We start from the raw sequence: 17565 nt of genomic DNA on the forward strand, positions 1-17565 counted from the left end.
AGGTGGTGCTCACCAGCAGCATCTGAAGTCTGTGTGTGTGACAGCACTAGTGCTTTGTGCTGTGCAGCATTCACTGTGATTGCGGCTGTTCCCAATGTGTGAAAACTCCAGCTGACTTATTGGAGTATGTACTTGAGTACTGGAGAGCAGCACTTGGTCCTGTGCCTGCGGATGTTAATACTTTTGTAAACTTCCCTGGATTGACCCTGTTGCTAGATAACCTTGTCTAATTGTTTCTCTGAGACTTTCAGAAATTCAGAACAAATACTTCTCCACTCTTGGAGTGAACTCAGTGGTTTAATTGAGCTCAGATAAAGTTCAAATCTTTGTCCATTAGCAGACATGAATGCTATTCTTAAATTTTCCTTTTGGCAGTGTGGATGGATTCTATGCTTTGGCATGTTTCTGCAAAAGGCATCCAACAATGTGACCTGATCACACAGCTGAGAGTCCTCTTCATAATGAAGCCCTGATTTCAGTAGCTGTTTTTTATATATGATGATATCCTGCTGAGTTGGTAGGTTGTGGAAATATTGAGTGCAGCTGTTAGGAATCATTACGAGGCAAGTATTTTTTTCTGTCTATATTGTTAGATAGAAATCCTTTTACTCACTCTAGCCTTTTTATATGCAATTTCTTATGCCATTCCTGCTTCAGTCAGGAACTTGAGACCAAAACCGAGAGTCCTACCAATGCAGGACATAATTTAGCAACCTTTTCAATTTTTTTATTTTTGTTTGGATCCAAGTTTCCAACATGTACAGTTAGAGGGTGCCATGCAACATCTTTTTCTTCAATTAAAAATATTTTCAAAATTATGTGGTAAAGGTTCCTTTCCTTTTTCCTTTTTGTGGCTTTGAATGCAACCAGAAAACTTGCACTCTTGAATTACCTCCAGGGTCAAATGCATAATGTAACAGCTTACCTCCTGTTTGATTTCCAAACCCTGGCCCTCTGGGGATATATCTTTATCATTGCGGTCTTGCCTTGTAGCATTACAAGCTAACAGATCAATTCATCCTTCAAAGCATCCTATCACCTGTCAATATGAAATTCTAGCAATTACTAAAGTGGGATGGCTGCAAAGCATCTGAAAAACATTCCCTATTGATTGGTCCATTGCTTCAGAGTATGATGAACTTGTTTAAGAAAAATTGATCTGGCAAATTGATTTTTTTTATCAAGGAATCATATTAATGTAATTTAAGTAACAACGGTTTTGCCTTGGAGGATGTATAATAGATATTTGATGTGTGTGCACATTTAAAAAAAAAAAAAAGGCGAAAGGGATTTATACAGAAAAACTTGGAATTTTTCCTCTAGGATTTATGGGTTATTCTGCAAGTTCTTCCAAACACCTTTTTTATTGTTGAATGCTTTTTTGTTTGTTTCTTTCTTTCTTTCTTTCTTTCTTTAATCAAATGTGTATTAAAAAGTGAACTTCCAATACTTAATGAATGAATTAATTTTCCTGGAATGCCCCAGGTCATTTGGGATATGAGCTGTGTCCCTCTTATTTGTCCAAGCGGAGACAGGATTTTCATAACCAGTTCTTTATAATGCAGATGATGAGGGGAATAATTAATTTTGTAACTTGGAAAGTATTTTATCATTTCAGCTGCTACTTACATACTGTTGCTGCTCTGTTTTTATTCTCCTAGGAGCTAAAAGCACCCAGCCCAGCCTATATCAACCATGGTCTTTTGCATGGCAGTGCTCTGAAGGGTGTTATTCACACCCAGGGCATGCAAATGATCAAAGATAATAGTATAGTTAGAAATAAATTTCTGCTCCTTTTGCCTCTTCAACACCCAACTCTTTTCAGACTTTCAAACTGTGTAAGGGTAAATACAGATCAAACTCAAAAATTCTGTTCTTACATAGAAAAATATTAAGAATTTGCCACAGAACTTCTGCATTCTACAAATCCATCCTACAAATTGGGTGCCCAGGGTTACCTGCATGAAACCCAACCGTAGGGCAATGAAGCAAAGATAGACCTTTCAGTCTGCTCAAGTCTGCTAAGAATCTGTGGGGCCTTTTTGTTCAGTTTTAAATCTTGTGTTAATTTCTGTTTTCAGTCCATGTTCACTTAGTCATTTTTCATTTTGATGTTTCTGTAGATTCTGCTAAGATATTCTGAGGAATCATTGCATGCCTGTAGGAATCTTCAGTGTTACTGTATAAATCTATTTTCCAAGTGCTCGTATTTTTGCTTCAGAAATACAGGATTCAGTATATTGAATATCCATGATCATATTAAGTTTAGTGGAAAAGACAGTAGTACCAGAACACATGCACAACTTCAAGTCATCAGTTCTGTTACTAAAACAGAGGCCTCATGTTTCAAGTGTTTCCCAGCTACAATGTGAGCTCTTTTCAATGCAAGGCTCTGCTTTCAGCAAAATTGTTAATTATACATCATAATAAGCTGTTAGGAGCAAAACACACACATAATTTGAAAGTGAAATGAGGCTCAGTACATAGAATCATAGAATCATTTAGCTTGGAAAAGCCATCTAAGATCATTAAGTCCAACCATTAACCAAACACTGCCAAGCCCACCACTAAAACCATGTCCCTAGTGCTGCGCCTACACAATTTTTAAGTACTCCAGGGAGAGCGACTCAACTGATTCCCTGGGCAGCCTGTTCCAATGCTTGACAACCCTTTCAGTGAAGAAATTTTCCCTAATACCCAACATAAACCTCCCCTGGCACAACTTGAGGCCATGTCCTCTTGTCCTACCACTTCTTACTTGGGAGAAGGGACCTACCCCACCTGCTACAATCTCCTTTCAGGTAGTTGTAAGCAGTGATAAGGTCTCCCCTCAGCCTCTTTCCTCCAGGCTAAATGAGCCCAATTCCCTCAGCTGGTCCTCATAAGACTTGTTCTCTAGACCCTTCACCAGCTTAATTGCCCTTCTTTGGGGGCAATAAAGCAATTGTTTATTTAAGAGTTGATTAGGAGCAGCAAAACAAGCAAATTGATACTTGAACCTGAAAGAAATTATACCCATTTAAAATGATTAAACTATTTTCTTATTTGAGCATTGCAACCTAATGCAAAGGTAGATGCATAATGATGTGTTTTCTCTCCTGTGTGCTGAGTAGCTCAGTGGATGTGCATAGTGTTTGAACTATCATTGTATTAAAAGAGAAGCCTGTCAAAAGGAGAAAAGTCAAGTGCCTCAGTTTCAAAGAGGAAAGCAGCAGAGGTTTAAATTGTTCTATATCGTGGTAGACTGTAAGCTTTTAAAAGACACTGTAATCACTGAATGAACAAAACAGTTTGCCTTGGGTAATTATGCCTTTCAGTTTCTTTCACTTTAAAGTTTATTTCCTTAGACATTACATGGCATGCTTGTTTGCCGTGTCAGAGTGCTAATCTTAGTGCAAAACACTGTGATTTTCTGCAAGGATAAATGAGCCCAGAGACATTCGGAGTTCAGATCAAGTTGAATACCATGATGGTAATCCAATCTAATTTTACATTTAAATCAGTGTTTAACTGGGTGTTTAATCTGGCTCCTATGGGATAGCAATTTCATTTGAAATGCAAAACTTTGCTCATACACCACTAGGATAGTTGTTTTATAAAGTCATAGGATAGGTAGACATTAAGTAGTTATTTATGAAGCCACAAATTGGAGCTATGCAAATGGTTTGGCAAAGTGTAAAATGGCCCACATTGCTATAGTTTGGTTTTTTTCTCCTCATGAAAGGAAAGGACATTAACTTTTTGAATTTTTTGAACGCAGTGTGATTGTAAGAAGCTTCTGTGCTAAAGTATCTGTAAGTCTTTAAAATAGAAACTTAAAGACATGCTGCAGAAAATAACCTTTACATGACCATAGTCCTTCCCTAACAGGTACGTAGTTTACACTTGTGATGACTACATACTCCCTCCCCGCCTTTCTTTCAGCATCTTTATAGACATGTACATTCTGGGGACTTTCTTCTCTTCCTTGTGCGTTCTTTTTTTTCTCCCCAGTTGCATGACATTAGTTTTTAAAGGAAGATGGCATCCATTCATTAAGTATTCTACAAATAGTAAAAATTATAATAACCTGAATATCTTGGATGAAAAAGCTATAGCATTGCCATCTTAAGAGAGGCCAGCTTTGTAAGCATATTATGCCCTCTTGTAATGCCTACATCCATGATCCTGGGGTGTTAGTAGCTTGGCAACATTCCTCCTTATGTTGTAAAAACAGAGTGAGCTTAAGCTGTTCATAAATCCTATCTGAGAAACACATCTTAAGGGTTCATCTAGAAAGGCTCCTGTGAGTGATTTACCTGGTCTCAATGTGGTGCTAAAGGAAAAAATTTATTGTGGTAAATTGCACTAACCAGGCAGAAAAAAGCAAAGAAAGCCAGCATCAACTGAGAGGAAGAGAATTACTGGTGGTATATGCTGCAGAGAAAGGTAAGAGGGACCTTGGAAATGAGACATACTGTACATGTACAAGACAGGTATGTTAGTGTAACTTGTGTATGAAATTGTTTTGCTCAGTCTTAATCAGGATTAATTTTTTGTCTCAGTACTGAGAGAACAGCTGAGAAAGAAAGTACACAAGTTAAGACTCAATATGTCATGAAAATATGGTAATGTAGCATTGAAAATATTTTCTATGGAATGAATAGAGCCCAGTTCTAGAATGCAAATTGATAAAGATGATGGAGGGGGTGAATAAGCCACTGAGAAAACTAAAACATGATAAAATGGAAGCTGAAAAAGATACTACAATCATATATTTTTATTTTTAAAATTTAAAAAAACGTGTTTATTTTTACTTGGGAATTCATGAGTGTCATGTTAACTGAATTTCTCTTTATGGGCCTAAGACACAAAATTTTTGCAAATTCTCAGTTTTAGTTAAAAAGGTACTGACCCAGTTTTAATAAGAAAGGCCTTGCTTCAGTATCAAATTCTAAAAATTATAAGGACATAGATATTTTTAAATCTGTTTACTGTATCACAACATTGTGAATGAATGATTGAATCTGAGCAGATCTGTCTGTGGAAGCTAAGTCTCACTGATCCAGGAGACATTTAGAAACTTGTTATTTGCATACTGGTGTCTTACTGTATTAATTTTCGTCAGGATTTAAGGGTGTCTGGTGATTGAAAAGTGAAAACTAATTTTATTATAGGAACACAATAGTTGTTCTCTGTTCTAATAATTATTCATTGCACTTTTTCAGCATTTCCCAAACTTACTGTAAGTCTCTCAGGACATTAATACATATTTCATTTGGTAAAAGAGCAAAGGAAGTACCTTACACAGTGAGAGAATGCATCCCTCATATGTATCTATTTTAATCAAAAGCTGGAGGTACTGGCAATCTTATGTTGGTCCTTCGAAAATTTCTAGCCAAACTTAGATAATATAAACAAAATTTAAATAACATTTGTACTGCTAGATGTGATGCTCCACTATCCATGTTACAAACTGTGGGCATGCTTTGCAGTAGTTTTAAATGTGGCATATATTAGTTGGAATTGCAGGCAAGCAACTGCAAGCATTTTATATACTTGCTCTCTTTAATGTACTCTGATACTTTCTTTTTATCTAGTCTGTCTGCTTTCCTTCCTCCTTAGCTTTTAACAAGTTCCTCAATATTCAGCCTTCAGGGACTTCTGAGGTTCACCTGAGACAAAAAAAATCACTGTAACAGGCTCACCAAAGTGTCCTGTAATTTCTGAGCATTTACGTCTTTACCTTGCAAGCCGGATAAACAGTGCAGGACTCTCCAGATTTCCTCTGTCTCCCCAGGACAGTTGCATTGAGATGTAAAACCTCATCTTCATTAGAACTCTGACTCATAATGCAATTAATTGTGTCAGGAAGCAAAACACAATCCTTGAGCAGACCTGCCTCTAAAACATGTCCCAACATGTGCTAAACACTGTAGTAAATGATTCACTGGAGAAGAGTCATATTCCTACAGGTAGATGAGGGATGAGGGCAAACACAGAGAGACCAAGTATTTTATGCACTTGGTTTTAATTGTTTTCATTGTTGGTTTTAGGGGGAGAGAAATTTTGTTATTAAAGAAAGTAAAAAGACTAAATCATAAGTTGTTGTTGTTGTTGCTATTATTATTAAATAATTAATGATAATAAACATACTTTTTTCTGTCAGTATCATCAGTCTCATACTTGCTGGGAAATCAGAACTAAGAATTATTTCTAATTCAGTGCTGGTAAAATTATTTTTATGACATCCATGACTGGATTTCAGTTTTCCGACATGAAAAGCCAAGTCAGAAATATAACCTTCCCACATAATACAATTTGGGATATTATATTTTGATTCTGATGTTAAATGCTCCAAGGATTATTCTTAAATTGAACTATAGCCTATTTCTGACCCATTACACAGAGGTGATTTCTCCTATTATTGGCAGATCTTTTGCATAACACAGAAATAATCATGTGAAAAAAAATAATAGAGATTCAAGAGACATTGCTCTGAGATGATTTTGAAAGGATGGTGTACCTGAAGAGAAATTAGTGAAGTCAGAGGTGGTACTGTGTTTTAAACAAACTGCAATGAAGGGAATTAGCAGTTTTTCAACTTGCTATAGTTCTCTAGTGGTGGAAATACATGTTGCAGAAATACATCAGGGAGGAGACATTGCGTAAGTCAGAACTTAAGTTTTTGTGTCACTACTTTTGCTTATTTCACAGATGGAAATGTATATTTCCTTGTATAACTGTGTTGTGCTTGGGTAAAATTTCATCAATTGTTTTTCCTCTCTGCTCATACAGGCTTTTTAATTATTTACTTTTTGTCCTTATTTGACAAAGTGAGCTTGAACGTGCATAACAAATATGTGATTAGCATATGGTTAACTGGAAGTGTGTTGTAGGTGGACAGATATGGTCTCTAAATGGATTATGGCAAGGATCTTCAAAGTAGAATGTGGGAATTAGAGGCTCAAAATAATATTGATATTCAACTGGAGTTGGGCACTTAATTCCCATGGAAATCCCATCTAAGTGCAATTGAATTTTGAATGGTAGATAGTGGGTGAAATACAAAATGTCCTTAAAATGTTGCCCATCCTGCTGCCCAGAATCATGTCAATATTATTGCCAGCTGTGTCCTCTTTTGTCTAATCTGTCTGTTTTTTTATTATGAAGTGTTCGCTATTCACTGTAGTAACATGAACAGTAGAAACACCTTGGAAACTGAATTTTATAAATCTTTCTCCAGACTGAGGGAAGCATAAAGAAAAGCAGCCAACATAAACTGTTGTGACAGACAAGGACCCATGACCACTGTGCACTGAGTGACCAAAGAAATATTCAGGCTTTGCTTGGAAAAGGCATTAGAGATGCTTTGTTTCATGAAAAGAAGGAGAGTTGGCTGCTTGGACTTGTTTTCATTGCAGAGAAAAAAATTAAGTCATTGGTGCATGCATAAGCTGAGATAGCTTCAGTACAAAAATCAAAGATGGATTGGCTTCTTATTGAAGTGGAAAAAAAAAGGATATGAGCTGGACTTTGGTCAAACAGAAGAAAAAGAGAGTATTAGCCAGAATACACCTTTTTGTAGTTTGTGCCACAAGTCTACCAGCGCTATTGGCAAAGGCAGATGAGAGAACTTTAATTTTACAGTGTTTTAAAATTTTACTTATAACTGGTGATTTCAAGTTATCATATGCTTCTGGGATAACTTGCAAACTGAGGATTTTCCATTTTTGGAAAATAGGTGAAAAGTTTGAGCCAAAGATCAGTTGTGTTCTCCACGGTGGAACTGCTATCTAAACGATGTCTGATCAAAAGATTCATGGACTTTGAGCTTTGAAGTCTAGACTTGGTGAGCCATGACTGGATGGCCACACTATGTAGCCAGAATTTGAATTACCCTGTTTAAAGCAAGGACCTTTCATCATGGCTTCATGAACACACAAGTAATTGTGTCTCCCTGCAAATCTAGGAAGCTGAGCAGCAGAACTTGCGCAGCTGCACACCTGAAGAAATAAAAGTCCTATGTCTGGTTTGTTTTGAATAAATCTATAAGCCTTCTATTCATGAGGGAAGGGAATGCTTTCTTCCTAGTGATGATTTTGGAGCGTTGCCAGTCCTTGCTGTTTTGTCACAAAGTGGTAGTAGTTCAATGTTTATCTCAGGCTGTGGTTTCTCAGAACAGGTATTAAATAGAAAGTACATCTTTCACTGAGGGTATGAGGAAACAAGGAAAAAGTTTCTTTACTCCTAGTTACAGAGAAAAAATTTGAAATTTGGCCTTGGTCTATCCTGAAGTCTCAAACCAAAACTGTAATAAAAAGTTGTGTCATTGTCTTCCTTTCTCCTCACTCTTTTTTAAACTTCATGATTTTTAAGTCAGCTTTAAAATTTCTAGCCTACTGATTTATGATTTTTGACAGTCTGGGAAACGACCAAAACTAATTATGTAAGTAGGTGGTTTTTACATGCACTTGGTTTGCTCTTTCAGGCAGATGATTATCCAGCTAGTTTTGCCTGAAACACTCCAATCCTTTTTCGAGTGTCAAGGAGTTGAAAAGATCGATCACAGACATATATATATATATATATATATTCTTTTAGCCTCTGCTCCTGTCTCTCTAAACAAACAGTCTGTTAAATCTGTTGAGCTTTGCAGAGAGAATCCTAAGGCATCTCTCCTTCCTATCCTAAATCCATTCTATGGTGAAGTGACAGTAATAAAGGCTGCCTTGAGGATCTATGGTGCAACTGAATAGCACATTGTATCTTTAAGTGTTTTCAGTAAAACTTTCAAAGATGCTGAAATGTGGTTATCTCATTTTTAGAAGTGGCTTTTCAGTGCATTGAAGAGCTTACATTTATTGCCTTTCAGTGAGTCTCAAAAAGGTTTTTTTCCCACGTTAAACCAAATATGATCATAATTAGCTTTCTACAGAAGAATAGTAGGAGAGAAATCAGAAGATATTTGTAAATTTACACACATACATAAATAATAAAATAATCTTAATATAAAGTTTTGATTTTTAAATACTCTTTTAAGGATCAAATATATTCCTATCATTAACTGTAAACTAACATGTAGATATTGCTTGTTGTGAGTTAAAAAGTGTATAATAATTTAATTGGACCATATTCTTGGGGAATTCTTGCTCCCCTTCATATTATGTGTAGGGGAAGGAACTGGTTCAAACAAATGCAGCAACTAAACAGAAGCCCAGTACTTAATTTAAAGTATTTTTCTAATCTATAAACCAAAGTTTGTGTTCTGTTAATCACTCATTTCAGACATCCTAAAATGTCCTGCCACCTGGCTTTGGAGTAAAATTTACTACATCTAATTAAGGGCAAGGCTTGAGCCTGAGGCTGGTTTGGACTTCAGGTTGCTGAACTGGCACAGCAAACATGAGCCGGTTTCCATCCAAAGAGGGCTCAGATCTCTTTGTTGCTTCTTATTGCTGATGACTTTAAAGCCTGCTGTTGACACCAAGCCAACAGCTTGCTCTTGTTCCTTGTCAAAAGAAGGACTCTGGAACAGGGTCAGATAGATGCATGTTGGTTTCTAAATGGAGAGACCTTTTTGGCAGTGAGTGCAGTGATAAAAATAGCTGGAGCTGTGAAGAGAACAAAGGAAAGAACAAAAGTTAAAAAGGACACCAGAGGTTAAACTGCATATCGTCAAGCCCTGGATGTATCCTTGTTTCCGAGTTTCTACCAAACATCTTTTATCTACTGGCATATTTCTGCAATGTTCTTGTTTCTTTAGTCAGGGCAGGCCATTAAACAAAGTGAGTTCTCCGAAAAATAGTTGTAGGCACACGCACAAGTAAAAAGAATAAAATAAAACATTGAATATTTAATTGTATGTCTGGATTAAATAGATTTCCCAGTAATTTTCAATAGAATTATATATAAACCCAAGAATAACAGTTTTCTAATAAATGTGGCCAAGGTCAGGACACGTGCACTGAGATTAAGCATTGTGTCTCAGGTACAGTTTTAAATGCAGTTTAAGGAACAGTCAAACGTACACACCTCATGTGGCAAAACCAACAAGAGATTCCTGTTCCTAATTACTCAACCCTGCTCTGCTTCACAGCTTGCCATTACCTGAGTTAAAATGATGCAAAGGTATGTGACTTCTGGCTGTAAATCAGACTGATGCCATCCAAGAACACAGCAATAATCAGTCAAGCACCTTCTGCAGTGCTTTAACTTGCAAAAGCAAATACTTGGGTGTTTAACTACTGTTGTTGTGCTTTCCTTCTTTTACACAATCCTGATGGCATCTACTGTGAGGGTGTAGGTGATTACTCTTCCAGAGTGCCATGGTTTAACCCTGGCTGGTCAGAACTCTAGGGCTGAGATAAGAACATAACTGAATGAGAATAAAAATGAAAGAACAATAATAACAATTATGACAAGAACAGTTATAATGAGAAGGGGAAGGGAAAGAATAAGCAGGAAAGGAAGAAAGGAACATGTGGTGCACAACACAACTGCTCACCACCCACCAACCGATGCCCAGCCAGTCCCTGAGCAACGATCCGCCCACCCCGGCCAATTCCCCCAGTATATATACCAGGCACGGTGCCCCATGGTATGGAATACCACTTTGGCCAGTTTGGGTCAGCTGACCTGGCTGTGTCCCCTCCCAATTCCTTGTGCCCCTCCAGCCTTTTCTCTAACAAGGCCTGAGGAACTGAGAAGTCTCACATCAAAGCCAAAACACAGCATCATGCTAGCTCCTCAGAAGAAAATTAATTCCATCCCAGCTGAAACCAGGAGACAGAGGACTGAGATACAACACACACATTTCCTTGGTTTTGAATATCTAGAACACCTTTCATGAATGCTTATATTTTGAGCCATCAAGTAGGATTGAAGCAACAGAAAAATCCTTGTTCTGTAGTGTAGTTATTTTATAAAATTTCTGTCAACCAGCAAGTTTAATGACACAGAAAGAAAGCTGAGAAGTCAGGTGGTTACAGGTTCTGATGATTCATGGGTTCTGTTGGTTTGCTGCTGGTACTTTGATTCAGTTTCATACATTTCTACTGTAAAGAAAAGTTGCTATTTTTATGTTTCTAAACTAAATCAGTTGTAGAGAGGGTTGCGATCTTTTTGACTAACCTAACCTGAATCAAATGCTATCACAGTGTTATATTCTATACCATAGTTTGAAAAATAAATGTGTATGAAAATTAGTCTTGGGAACTTTAGAAACCCATGCAGTACGATGATGCATTGTATGTCACAGTATCTGGGATGTAGCCCTTTAGATCTCCTTTTTCAGCCATTTTTAAGTAAAGTTTTCTTTTGAAAGCACATTTTTTGGTTTACTATTATTGTTTTCACTTACAAACAAGTGAAAACTGAGCTGAATCTGGATTGCTTTCTTGTGCTTAGCTAATCTGTTTTTGTGCAGAGATATGCTTTTGCAGTTGCAGTGCATTAATAGACAGTCTTGTAAGACATATTAGATCTCACTGATCAGGGTTTTAGTACCGGACTGGAGCTTTAGGCATTCGTATTAGTTTTCAGCAATGGACAACGTATATGGTAAAAAGCTTGTCAATCTGCAGATGGTCCTGTTCATGTATGTTGGTTTCTAATTTTACACAAAAATAGAACTATTTTTTACTTAAGGCAGCAAAATATTAGAAAAACTAGTTAGCATGTTTTTAGAGTTGTAATATCCTATGGCAAAGGGGAAGTGCAGGAGGCTCACAACCTAAGGACCACCCATTCCACATCAAGTCCACTTCCTTCCATCTAGTCTTGTGGATCAACTTCATGAATATTTCTTCTGCAGTACAAAACTGATTGCTACTTTGTGCAGTCTTCCAGATGAAACTGAAAAATTGAGATATTCTCTGCTTCACAAAGGCATAAAGGTTGGTTCTGGTTCTGCTTTGGAGTAAGATGAATTTATTGTACAGACATCAGAATTGGATAACTTTGCTTTCCCTGTGTCATGGTTTAACCCCGGCAGGCAACCAAGTACCGCGGTGCTGCTTGCTCACTCCCCTGTTACCCAGAAGGATGGGGAGGAGGATTGGAAAGGAATGTAAAATTCAAGGGTTGAGATAAGAACAATTTAATAGGAAAAGCAAAGCTGGGCACGCAAGCAAAGCAAAGCAAGGGATTCATTCACCACTTCCCATGGGCAGGCAGGTGTTCGGCGATCCCCAGGAAAGCTGGGCTTCACCATGCATAATGGTTACTCGGGAAGACAAACACCATAATGCCAAATGTCCCCACCTTCCTTCTTCCCCCAGTTTATATACTCGGCGTGATGTCATGTGATATGGAATACCTCTTTGGCTAGTTTGGGTCATCTGTCCTGGCCATATCCCCGCCCCCCCCCCCAATTTCCCATGTCCCTCCAGCCCTCCTGCCGGCAGGGCACAAGAAGCCAAAAAGTCCTTGATTTAGTATAAATATCATCCAGCAACAACCAAAAACATCAGTGTGCTGTCAACATTGTTCTCACATCAGAGCCAAAACACAGCACTGTACTAACTACCAAGAAGAAAATTAACTCTATCCCAGCTGAAACCAGGACACCCTGCAATTCTTGCCTGTTACTTTCTTTGTTCTCCCCCGCACCCCCCTCCCCCCCCCCCCCCTTTACTCCAACCAAACCCAGCTCCCTCCTTTTCTTACCTTACCTTCTTCTTCCAACTCATGTTTAGGCTATCTGTCCCCAGATTCCTCTCCTGGACTCACTTTGTTTTTAACAACTTGTGTGTTAAGTGAATTCTATAGAATAAAACATTAACAGTTCTCATTCCCTATCACAGCTGCACTCCTGAGCACTTTTCAAGATTTCGGTTGTTATCCTTTCAAGTCTTAAATGCTCTCAGCTGTACCAGAGACATCCTGCTCTTCTCTGCTTGCTCTTTTCTTCTTCCCTGTCACCACAGCCGGCATCATTGTTCAGCTGCTGCCTGATGTCAGAAAGAAGGTGAAAGCTGCTTATTTTTATTTCTCTCTTTGAGTTTCTCTGCCACCTTATTTTTCTTTTTCTCTTCCTCATAAATTCCTTTTCTAGAGACCGTCTGGAAGAACTGATTCAGTCTGTGAAATTCCCTTGCTGTAATGAGATTTCTGCCAAAGAAGTCATTCCATAGACACAGAGACACACACAGACACATCTATATGTATAAATATGGTTCTTCAAGACAGTAAAACCGGGTTATGCATAGACAGAATTTCCAAGTTCAGGCTGTTGCCTGGAGTCACACAGTGCTCAGGTGTCTCTACACTAGGACTTCCACCGGCTACCAGAGGATTTCTGCACTGTCCAGTTCAGCTTTTTGTAGAAACGTGTGACTAGGTCTTGGGGGGGGGAAGCTTGGTATCAGAAATAAGACATGTACACTGGCAGAGCAGTCCTATCAGGCTCATAAGAGTAACAGGACACATGAGCAAGGATGCAGTTTCCTGTAGCATCGTAGCTTCTAGAGCATGAATTGGTGATTGAATCATTAAAATGAAACAGACTATGCAGATGCCTATGCTCTTGCAGAGAAATAGAGGCAAAAAAGGCAGTCTTTTTCATTTTGTAAGGTTTGGATATCATTCCAGGCAATCAGAACCATCAAAATATTTGGATTTCAGATGAAATAATATTATTCTAGAACTTCATAAATCAAGTAATTTCCTCTTGTCAGAACCAAGAAAACATGCAGAAGATAACTGGATACAAAAATAAGACTTCTAGGAATTTAATGCTGTTTCGCTGACTACTTTGTTTCTGCTTAGACCTTAAAATGAGAGACATCTAGAAGCATATGTTAATTGTTTTAAAGTAACTCTTGCTGAAATGCTGTGAGCTGATTGAGTCTTTTGCAGACATATGACAGACCGAGCCTCACGCGTAGCAGTTTGCTATACATTTCATAAGGGGATAATAGTTAAAAGTCACTTCTGGCTCAAATGTTTATATTGTATGTTCATCATACACAAAGTTGCATAGGCTTTAGCAGCAAACGTGTGTGGTGATGTTAACAACTGTTGTCTTGTGAGACATTTTTGGGAATCAAAAAGCAGCCTTTATAGCAGTTTTAGAGGGGACAGAATCAGGTTAATTCCAAATCAGAACTGAATCGGTTATAGAGATAGTACCAACTTTCCTGGTACATATTTACTATTTATGGCTGAGTTTGTGCCTTTGTATTCTGGCATGTCTGAACTGCTAATTTATTATGTCAGATTCTAATGACTTTTCAGTCTAGATAGCGATAGTAACTCTTGTTAGCTACTTATAAACACGGTTGCGTCACTTAAAGATCTAATACAATGTTAGTGGATGCTGGAAAATGGTATTGCATGAAGTTAAAGTCACATTAGGATAAGCACAAAGATGGAATTATTTAAATTCTGGAAGCAACTTTTCCCAAGGGAAAATCCCATTTCTTGGGATTTGCTTGGGATGATTTTTTTTGGGGGGGGGTGTTAGTTCTATCCCCACCTCCCAAATCTTCCCAGCTTTTTCAAATCCTTCTCATAAGAAATGATATTTAATTCTATTACCTGCAAATAGCTGCCTTCATTCTCCTTTCTGCCTTCACAGATACCTGTTCTTTTGACTGTAAGTGTTATAGGTTGTAAGTATATTATGTGTAAATGAAAATTAATCTTTTGCTTAAAAAAAGTTAAAACTTGTCCCTATGTCAGTCTTAAACGTGCTTCAAAAAAGCCCAACAACTCTCTTAAAAGAGACACACCACATACACACATACCCAGTAAACTCCCCATTGAGTAAAAAGCATGAGTTACAGTGATGTACACACTCCAGAGAGCTTACATAGTTGAGATGATGGGCTTTTAAGCTATTTTTTTAAATACGTCAAGTAACATAATTAATGGATACAATTTTTAGCACATTCTTTGTTTAACCTACTTGTTTCTTTCTTCTCTACAATCTGGAACATCATGTGGGTTTGTTTCTATAAACTCTCTCAGGCTTATAAACTTCATAACTTGGGTTTGAGTTCTTCTGAATTTTGCCTAAAAACATGCCTTTCCAAATACTTTATTCCCCCCAAATTCCCACAAGATAAACAGAATTGTCAGTTCTCTAGCACATTAAACGTATATAACGATTTCTTCTGGAATGAAATGAAAACTCTGTCAAAGAGAACTTACATCACTTTGCCATAGTCCTTCCTCTTTTAAAAAGCAAAATAAAAGTTATCATTTTTTTCCATATTAAAAAGACCTAAATGATAGAAATTTCTGTATCTTAAAGACATCCAAGAGTCTACAGGCATTATAAGAACACCTGAGCTAAGAGATGTAAGATTATCCATGACTCTATGTGCATTACTAGAGTGGCTGTACCTTACACTACTGCACATTGTTTTCTAATGAGTTGTTTGCTTTTTCCTTCCTTTTCCCCAAAGCCTGCTGTAGGCATCTATCTCTAGAAAAGAACTGCGTGGCTATGTGATGCAATGTTTTATCACACAGCATTTCAAAAGTGACATACATCATCTGTTTTGGGTAATAAGCATCCTATCTGAATGAAGCAGGAAAATCCAGGCAAGCCCAATGGGTAATTTTCTGGAGTATTCAGGGAAATGGTAGCTATTATAGTTCACTTACTATCCAAGGTGCTTTGGCATATATATCGTTTTTAACTATTCAGAAAACAGTAACCAAAACCCCGTGAAGTGACCTGATCCTGTCAGTTCCTTTTAATTTACTGCCGTCAGATTTTTGGCATAAATCTTAGCTATATCTCTCCTGTGAATAAGATTGCCTTGCTGAAAAAATGGGAGGAATGAAGTAAATACTGATAAGTGGTAAATGTTTAAAACTGTTTTAAACTCTGGTAAGTAAATGATTTATGTTTTTATCGATGAATACTTGGCATTTTTATAGAACAATGGAACAGCTAAAAATGGTTCTTAATTATGTTCACTACAAACTTCCGTTTGTATGGACACAAATAAATAAATACAACATTTATAACCTATATCTCTATATCTGTTTTTTATCATTAATTTTTGAAATCCTCGTTAGAAACCTTGATCTTATTGTCAACCTAATATACAGTTCTCTCTTTTGCAAATGTCCCTAAATCATTTTTCTTGATACTTGCAGTGACAGACATATATTTTGTCAAAATTCAAAAGAAATTATGAATAGAAGTAGTTCAGGTGTACTCTAATTATTATACAGATTCTATGTCTTTTAATCAAATGCAAGTAATTGTCAGACATTTTGTGTACATGTATGTTGCTTTACCTAGCCATCAATGCTGACCTTTATCAATAAAGAAAAAAACAAAAAGGTCATGCTAGGAATAACATTTATTTAGCTGAAATGTTAATATATTGTTTATTTACAGACAATCCCTAAGATCAAGCATATGGTTTCTTTAAGAAAAGCTGTCTCAATATGTTGAGTAATTAACAAGTTCTGTATGACAGTGAAAAGTGAATGCTGTTTAATGAAGTTTCCATTTGCTTGACTGAAATGATGTTTAGCATAACAGCCTCAAAAAAAAAAATCTTCCTCTTTACAACAGTCTTTCAATATTGTACCAGCTACAGGCGGAAAATAAAAAATGTTACAATTATATTTTCTTACCGGGGGTGACCTCTAGTGTGAAACAATGGCATTTAGCATTCTTTTGAGTCTGAAATGACAGCTTTTTGCCAATTACACTGGATTTCTTAAATTCTGTCAGTGTGTAGAGGAACAAGGTAATTTGTCATTAGCAAAACAACCCCTAGCCCCTACCCTGGAGTATTTCTGTCTCCTCAATCCAGTGTTTCCTTGAAATGTTTGTTTGCTTATATTTTTTAAAAAATTCCAATAACTTTTCTTGCCCAGATACTGTAATTCATATTCTGTCCCATTACTTATGGCACCAGTGAAGCTATTATACTTGTCATTAGCTCTTTATGCATCCAATCCTTCCTTAACCTTCATCTGTTTGAATACAACTATGCAAGATAAAACCCATGAAACAGCTTTTTTTAATAATTCATAGAGAAAATGTGTTAATGAAAATTAAATTTACCAAGTGAAAATCTGAAAAATCAGAGTATGGGAAAGAGTAAGCTGTACTGCTGCCTTAAGTTCGATCTGTTTTTGGTGCATACGCATGTAGCATTTTTAGTGTTGTGGGTGTGCTAACTGCTAGTAATATTGTAGGGTTTTTCCATTCCGATTTATCTATAGATGTTTTCCATGCCTTAGAGCTGGATAGTCTGCATATTCATGCTTATAAAAAGCACACATGTATAGATTTTTGTTTGATTTTTAAGTCAAAGGCTACATCAATTCACAGCAAAGCTGACTTCATAAGTAATTGTGTTATCCCTCAGACTGTGTTTAAAAGAGGCATGGAGTTTATGTGCATCGCAGTATGGCATGCTTTACTCTTACACATCCCATTAGTTGTGAAATAACTGCTGAATATTAATTTTTGTCTTTGATGAGAAACATGTGGAATTACTGTAGTTCCAAATGGTGCTATCAATATCAGTAGGAGATGCAAATTACTGAGATTACCCTTTGTTCATTAAAAAGGTGGATGTCAGTCTGAAGACCATCAAATAATAA

General features: G+C 37.1%; 1 protein-coding gene across 1 annotated transcript in view; it reads left to right on the plus strand.

Annotated features, from left to right (window-relative positions):
- Positions 1 to 17565, plus strand: part of LOC101918121 (transducin-like enhancer protein 1) — a 160685-nt gene that overhangs the window by 138297 nt on the left and 4823 nt on the right. The gene's annotated exons all lie outside the window — the stretch shown is intronic.

This window comes from Falco peregrinus, chromosome Z (assembly GCF_023634155.1).
Source record: "Falco peregrinus isolate bFalPer1 chromosome Z, bFalPer1.pri, whole genome shotgun sequence".
NCBI classification, from domain to species: domain Eukaryota; kingdom Metazoa; phylum Chordata; class Aves; order Falconiformes; family Falconidae; genus Falco; species Falco peregrinus.